Genomic DNA, 7,785 nt, shown 5'->3' on the forward strand with positions numbered 1-7,785 from the left:
GTCTGGAAGGGAGATGTCCAGGAAACATAACTGATATGTTTGAGCACATAACTCACAATCATATAGCAGAAATGTTAGAACAATAAGAAAAAAATGGTATTCAGAAAATTAGTAAATTAAAAAACAAAGCCAATAGTAACTTCAATAAAAATGAAGAGATAGGATATTCAGAAAAAGAGGAATGGTTATAGGACACTATTGACTAGGTTGTTTCAATACTTAATAGTTCACAGTAACATAAACACTTGACTTAATAAAAACTGCAATATAGCTATTTGGGGAAGGACAAGTGGAGACAGTGGTGGAGAAGGATAGCTAGGTCTTCATTTACCACATGGAAAGTAAGTAGGTAATGCCTTTAATAAACCAAAGAGCAGCATATGAACATGATGTATAAGAAGAGCAGAAAATAAGAGGAAACAGAAGGCTTAAAGGTAGGTGCCACTGGAGATTGGAATTGGGACACGAATACTTTTGTACATTATAATTCTTCAATATTGGACTTTAAAAGTCATGTATATGTACAAATTTAATAAAATAATGGTAATTTTGAACAATCAACCCGAATATGAACCTTACTAATTAAAAGAGTGGTATACCAAAACAAATAGAGCAGTGAAACAAGTGAAAAAAAAATCCACAGAGACCGAAAGAATATAAAAGAATTTAGTTTATGATCAAATTATACTACAAATTACCACAAACTTGGTGGTTTAAAACAACAGGAATGTAGTCTTTCCCACTTCTGGAAGCCAGAAGTCTGAAATCAGGTGTTAGCAGGGCTGCGCTCTCTGGGAGGCTCTAGGGGAGAAAACTTCTTTCCCTCTTCCAGCTTCTGGTGGCTGCTGGTGGTCCTCGTCTAGTGGTGACGTAACTCCAATCTCTGCCTCTGTGTTCACTTCACCTCCTCCTCCTCCTCTGTGTATGTGTTTAATCTCCCTCTGCCTCCATCTAAAATGAGGACATCTGTGTTGGCATTTAGGACCCCCTCAGTTAATCCAGAATAATCTTATGTTAAGATCCTTACCTCAATTACACCTACAAAAACTTTACCTCATAACATTCACAGACTTTGGGAATTAGGACCTATTATCTTTGGGGGTCACATTCAACTCACTACAATCAATGCAGGATGTCAAATCAGTAGGAAAGGGCAATATTATTCCATATATATTATTGGGACAACTGTCTATTTGAAAAAAATGTTTGATTCTTTGTCAATGTAAAGATGGTTCAAAATTTAAATGTTAAAACCTTACATTACCATGTGAAAATATAGATGAATGTTTTATAATTTGGGGTCAAGAACCTTTCTAACATGGTACCAGGCATGAAAATCATGTAGATCATAGAAATTTTAAATTTATATAACAAAATTGACCATAAGCAAAATTTGAAAAGAAATAACTGGGTAAGATATGAGGAAGGAAATTTACTAATATTTTTAAGTTAGAGAATTCATAACTAGATAGTGAAAATACAAATTTACCAATTGAAAAATAAGGACAGCCCTGGCTGGTGTGGCTCAGTGGATTGAGTGCTGGCCTGCAAACCGATGGGTCGCCGGTTTGATTCCCAGTCAGGGCACCTGCCTGGGTTGTGGGCCAGGTCCCCAGTGGGGGGTGTGCGAGAGGCAACCACACATTGATGTTCTCTCGCTCTCTTTCTCCCTTCCACCCCCCCATCTAAAAATAAATGAAATCTTTTTTTTAAAAAAGGACAAAACAAGAATAGGCAATTCATACACACAAATATTCAAAAGTCCAATGAATACACAAAAATGTTATTTAATCTCTTTTGTAACTAAATATGTACCAATGCACAAATAAAAAAAATACTTTCATCTGTCAGATGAGTAATGATTAAAAATGTTAGCAGCTTATGGGGAAGATGAGGGAATGAGTACATGTTTGCATAATTCCTTCCCCTGACCAAAATTAGAGAAGAAAACTCCTGTGCACAATGGCTACATCTGTTAGCACTACTGCCAATGAATAAATGGCAGATATTTATGACATTTGCATCAAATGAAATTTGAAGCATAAAGATGATGTCCAGCCATGATTAGGTAGCTTAGTTGGTTAGAACGTCATCCCGATACGCCAAGGTTGAGGGTTTGATCCCTAGTCAGGACACACTCAAGAATCAACCAATGAATGCATAAATAAGTGGAAAAACAAATCGATGTTTCTCTCTCTCAAAAAATCAATAAATTTTTAAAAAGTTAAAGAGGTCTAAATCTGATATGCATCTCCTCTAATCTCAATATGGCAAATTGAGTGGGTCCTAACCTGGAAACATGAGCCCTTAAAGGCATAGCAGAGACTTAAGGAAGAAGTAGACAGCATTCCACTTGGTGGGCATCTCCCTATCACAGGTTAGCAGAGAAGACTACCCAAGAAGGGATTGTGATGTTTAAGGTGGGGAGTGCTTCTTTTCAACTCTTCTGGTTTTCATGAGGATGGATTTTCCATAAATATTCCCAGCCTCTTGCTCTTATTCCCTGAAGTAAGAAATCTGACTGATGAGTTTACCATTTACATTTCTTGACTGGATAGAGGTAATTTATCAAAAGTCTAAAAATTAGGGAATTTAATCCCTTTTTAAAAAACCTCTTAATCACCACTTGTGGCCTAATCAGTTTGAGGCAAAAGTCTCCTATAAATTGTCTTTTATGAAGACTCAAACTTTCCCTTGGGTGGGTGGTTCAAGATCTGAAGTATTAGACCACCACTGGTACCATACAAACATACCTTCCAACAGCTCTCTCAAGAATAAAGCTGATATTTTTATCACCATCTGCTTTGTTCCTCCAACTACAGCTAAATTGGTTCCAATCTCAGGAGGAAACAAAAAAGGCAATTAGTATTATATATTGGGTTCCCTAAGGTCTATGGTGGCCAGAATGTTTTTTATTTTCCCTGCCAAGAGGCAAGTCATGGTTGTAGAGAAACAGGAACAGCGGGCTGGTAGTCAACCTTGCACAGCCAACTAACATAGACTAGTAAGAGATACATGTTAGCATTGACCTGCCTCTGAAACCAATGACTAATACATGCTGTGTGAAACTGCTTAGAGAGAGACAGCATATAAAAACTGTCATCAAGCAGCCAACTAAAGAAGAGAGATCACAATAATGTATCCAGTCTCCTGTTCCAGCCTCTAAGGCAGTTATTCCAATGGCCCCTGGAAGGGGGTTTTCATGCATTTACACCACTGCATGAAAATAAAAAGGAGGGGCCATAATGTGAAAAAGAAAAATATATAAACATTTGAAGAACTACTTCATAAAATATTAAAGAAAAACTGCTCTGAATGCTGACATATAAAACATACCTCCATAAAACAGATATTTTAAAATAGCTGAAGGAAGCAAAAGATATTTTAAAAAGAGGGAATACACAAAACTGAAATCACATTAGAAACAACTCCAAGTAGAATAGATAATTCAGAAAACCAAGTTAATAACATGGGTGACAAGTCTGGGAAATCATTCAGAATGGACATTACACGATAAAGGTGCCTAGATTCAAACAAACTGTATAGACAGAACAAAGATGATAGATTTGGTAGAGAAACAACTGAGATCTAACATAGTAATATTCTTGAACAGAGAGAGACAAACACATAAAACAGCCAAAACATTCAAAGAGATAAAGCTAAAAATTGAAAGGGCTCATTATGTCCCAGGAAAAATTAATAGGGAATGATTAAGACTAACATATATTATGGAATGTTGCTGAATTTTAAGGACAAATAGAGAAGGCTATTACCATCTAGACAGAAGAAACAGGGCCACCTACAAATTAAATAATTTAGGCTGGCCTCAGACATCTCCTCAGCAACGGCAACATTAGATAATGGATAAAAGTGACTACTGTGTACAGTGCTAAGAGAAAGGGAATATTAAATGGAATTTTCTACTTAGCTAAAATATAATTGTAATGGATATAAAACTTTCCACTGTATGGATGTGATATAACTTATTTAACTAATCTATCATTGAGGAATGTTTAAACTGTTTCCAGAATTTTATTATTTCAAACCATGCTGCAATGAATAAACATATATGTATTATTTGCAAGTATACCTATAAGATAAGTTTCTGAAAGTATAATGGCTGAATCAAAAGACATATGCATTTTAACTTTTTTCATTTTGCTAAACTGGCCTCTGTAGAGATTTCACTGTTTTTTAAGCCCACCAGTAATGCAAGAAAGTGTGTGTTCACTAGGGCTGACCAACACACTGTGTTATTAAATTTTCTGATATTTTCCAACCTTATAGATAAAAATTATTTTTGGTAATGATTTGCAATTATCTTACCATATTTCATCAACTGAAGGCACCATCATTTGAAAGGGACATCATTATTTTATGTATCTTTATATAAGAGCTACAAAGTCAACCATGCTTTTAAATCATAAATTGTCAGATACAAAAAAGTGCAGATATCAGAAATGATTTCAGAGATGTGAAACTATGAATAGGTGCTTCTTAGGATCAATGAAATATGGTATTTGAGTAAGACTTACTGCCTAGAAAGGTTTTTAAGACATGCATGAATCAGCCCTGGTTGGTGTGGCTCAGTGGATTGAGTGTCGGCCTGCGAACCAAAGGGTCACTGGTTCAATTCCCAGTCAAGGCACATGCCTGGGTTGTGGGTCAGGTCCCCAGTAGGGAGTGTGTGAGAGGCAACTGGTTGATGTATCAATGTTCCTCTCCCTTTCTTTCCCCTCTCCCCTCTAAAAATAAATAAATAAAATCTTTCCCCCCAAGGGTAATTGGAACATTCACCAAAATAGATCATAAGCTAGACAGAAAAAAATCAATAAATGTAAATGTACTGAAATAATACAGAGTATGTTCAATGACAACAACATCAGTAATTTAGAATTCAATAACAATGCTCTATCTAGGAAATTCCCAAATATTTGGAAATGAACATTCACCAAAATAGATTATAAGCACGTAATTGGAACATTCACCAAAATAGATCATAAGCTAGACAGAAAAAAATCAATAAATGTAAATGTACTGAAATAATACAGAGTATGTTCAATGACAACAACATCAGTAATTTAGAATTCAATAACAATGCTCTATCTAGGAAATTCCCAAATATTTGGAAATAAAGTAACACATCTAAATAAATAATGGATCAAAGAAATTAGAGAAATTTTAAAATATTTTAAACTAAATGATAATGAAAACACCCAACTTTGTAGAGTGCAACTAAAGCATGCTTAGAAGAAAACTTACAGCTTTGAAATGCCTATATAAAAGGAAAAAGGTATAAAATCAATTATTTATACTTCTAACTTAAGAAGTGAGAAAATTAGACCCCAAGTAGAATAAATAAAATAAAAAATAAGTGTAGCAATCAGTGAATATCAGAAAACAGGCAAAAGGAGAGAAAATCAACAGTCAAAAGTTGGTTCATTTAAAAATTAACAAAATGATAACCTTCCAGCAAGACTGATCAAGCAAAAAAGAAAGAAAAATATGAATAAGCAATATCAGGTGGGAAGAAAGAGAATGGTAATGGTAGAAAAAAAATTTCACCCTTATTGGAAATGTTTTATTTCTTTAATCAAAAATATTTGAAAAAATATGACAAAGTTAGCAACAGTTAATGTTGCTATTGTAAATATATGTACTGTAGTAATTTAGTCTTTGTTTTAAAGTAATAACAATAATGATAATTGCCCTGACTGGAGTGGCTCAGTGGATTGAATGATGCCCTGGGAACCAAAGAGTTGCTGGTTCCATTCCCAGGGAGGGCACATGCCTGGGTTGTGGGCCAGGTCCCCAATAGGGGGTGTGCGAGAGGCAACCACACATTGATGTTTTTCACTCCCTTTCTCCTTCCCTTCCCCTCTCTCTAAAAATAATAAATAAAATCTTTTAAAAATATAAATAAAATAATGACAATAATGATAATAATAAGTTATATAGAAAGTGACTAACTTCTAATGGTTAATATTGGATCTAAGCAGAAGTTTGAAAAGTTTGACTTCAGAAAAAAGGAAAAACTTAAGAGGTGAATGAAAAACTGACAAAATAGGCAAATGCAAGAAGGGAATAAGGATATTATTAAATAACAAAACCAGTTCCCATGAGGAAATATTTACAGTTATACATATTTAAAAGTCACACACCTAATCTGTTACTGTTAGAGAATACAAAAAGATAAAATTTTAAAGAGCTACAGTGAGTACTAAAAAAGGTAAACTATAACAATAAATTTTAAATATAACATGTATCACAAAATGAAATCACAAGTTTGACAGTATAGTAGAACAAAACAATACACTACCTGTTTTATATCTGATATTTAATATTTTGTCCTAGTTCAGTCATTGGTATAAATTTTATTTTATTGTTTTATAATAAATGTTCGTAATAAAAACGTGGCTTTCAAGTTTTTCCATAGCCCGTTCTCAGCGTTTGCACTTTGGACTGGTTGATCTCTGAGCACTCATCTAACTAAAAAATTATGATGATTTGTCTGGAAATTATAATTACTTGTAATGAGAACAATGTCTTGCATGTAATCATTTCAATGGCTAGATATGCACTAATTTTGCACTATTAAGTACATACAGAAATTTCAAAGAATACTGGGTATGTCAGGCATAGGTAATATATATAAAAGGATTAAAAATTTGGCAAATAAAAATATTTACATAATATTAGATGATTATTTAGCCAACAAATGCATAATTAAGTCCTACTAAAGCCTGAGGCACTGTGGCTACGCCATAAATATTCATGTGAGGATGACTAAAGTAATATCACCTTACAGTACATTGTCTGAATCAGAACCAAATGAGGAAACCAAAAACCAGGGATAAATGTTCTCTTCCCAATAACTTATTTCACAGGGACCTATGGTTTATAACAGTTTTTCTGCTGTATGCATCATGATCATCTATTACATGAAAAACAATCCCACCCCTTCTACTGGCAAACCCACAGTATCGCGGTCTGGTTGCCAGGATGGATTTCCCTCCTCCCCCAACCCTATCCCCCCACCTTTCCCGGAGAGGCAGGCATCTGATCCATGACATCATTTGGGCACCTGCCCAAATGATCGGTGTTTCCACAGCGGGATCCGTGCGTGCGGCTGGATTCAAGGCCCCGGCCGCGGTATTCGTGCGTGGAACCCCACCCGAGCTCACGCACTCCGCTGTTCGCCTTAAACCGTACATTTACTTATGTTTTGTTTTTACCCACCGCTCGCCACTTGGTTTCTAAAGAAGACATTCCCATTTTAAAATAATGACATAAGAATAAGCACACCAAAAGGAGGTCAGCAGGAAAGCACCTAAAGACTGTGCGCCCTGGCCTCTAAGGGAAGGATCTTCACTTCGAGGGAAATCACTCAAACCAGCCTCAGGCTGCTGCGGACCCTCGCTACCCGCACGAGCCTGGGGGGGCGCTCCTGTCCGGGGAGGACCCAGCCACGCCAAACACACCCCCTGCCGGCTCTGCCCGGAGGATCTCGGGTCAGGAGCGAGGTCCACAGGGGCCAGGGACCCCGAGAGACAGTGTGTGCTTGGGGGCGCCTCCTGCCCCGTCTCCATCTTGGGGCGTCGCCATGGAAACCAGGGGCGCTGGGCCCAGGCGGCAGCGGAGGGTGCTTTCGGACACCGCCAGGGGCGAGGTGGCGCTGCAGCGGTGGGGGGAGATACTCACCACGACGCCAAAGCCCGACTGGCTGGTCCCCTGTCGCTGGGGTGGTGCCCTGCTGCGGGTAGTTCCCTCTCAGCACCCTACCCG

General features: G+C 37.0%; 1 protein-coding gene across 2 annotated transcripts in view; it reads right to left on the reverse strand.

Moving 5' to 3' along the window:
* Window positions 1-7,785, reverse strand: part of ICA1L (islet cell autoantigen 1 like) — a 46,454-nt gene extending 38,669 nt beyond the window's left edge. For both annotated transcript variants that reach the window (XM_024564219.3, XM_045198293.2), the window contains exon 1: window positions 7,702-7,785. The gene's annotated coding sequence lies outside the window, so the exon portion shown is untranslated. The remainder of the gene's footprint in view (window positions 1-7,701) is intronic.

The sequence above is a fragment of the Desmodus rotundus genome, chromosome 2 (genome assembly GCF_022682495.2).
Source record: "Desmodus rotundus isolate HL8 chromosome 2, HLdesRot8A.1, whole genome shotgun sequence".
In the NCBI taxonomy this organism is placed as follows: domain Eukaryota; kingdom Metazoa; phylum Chordata; class Mammalia; order Chiroptera; family Phyllostomidae; genus Desmodus; species Desmodus rotundus.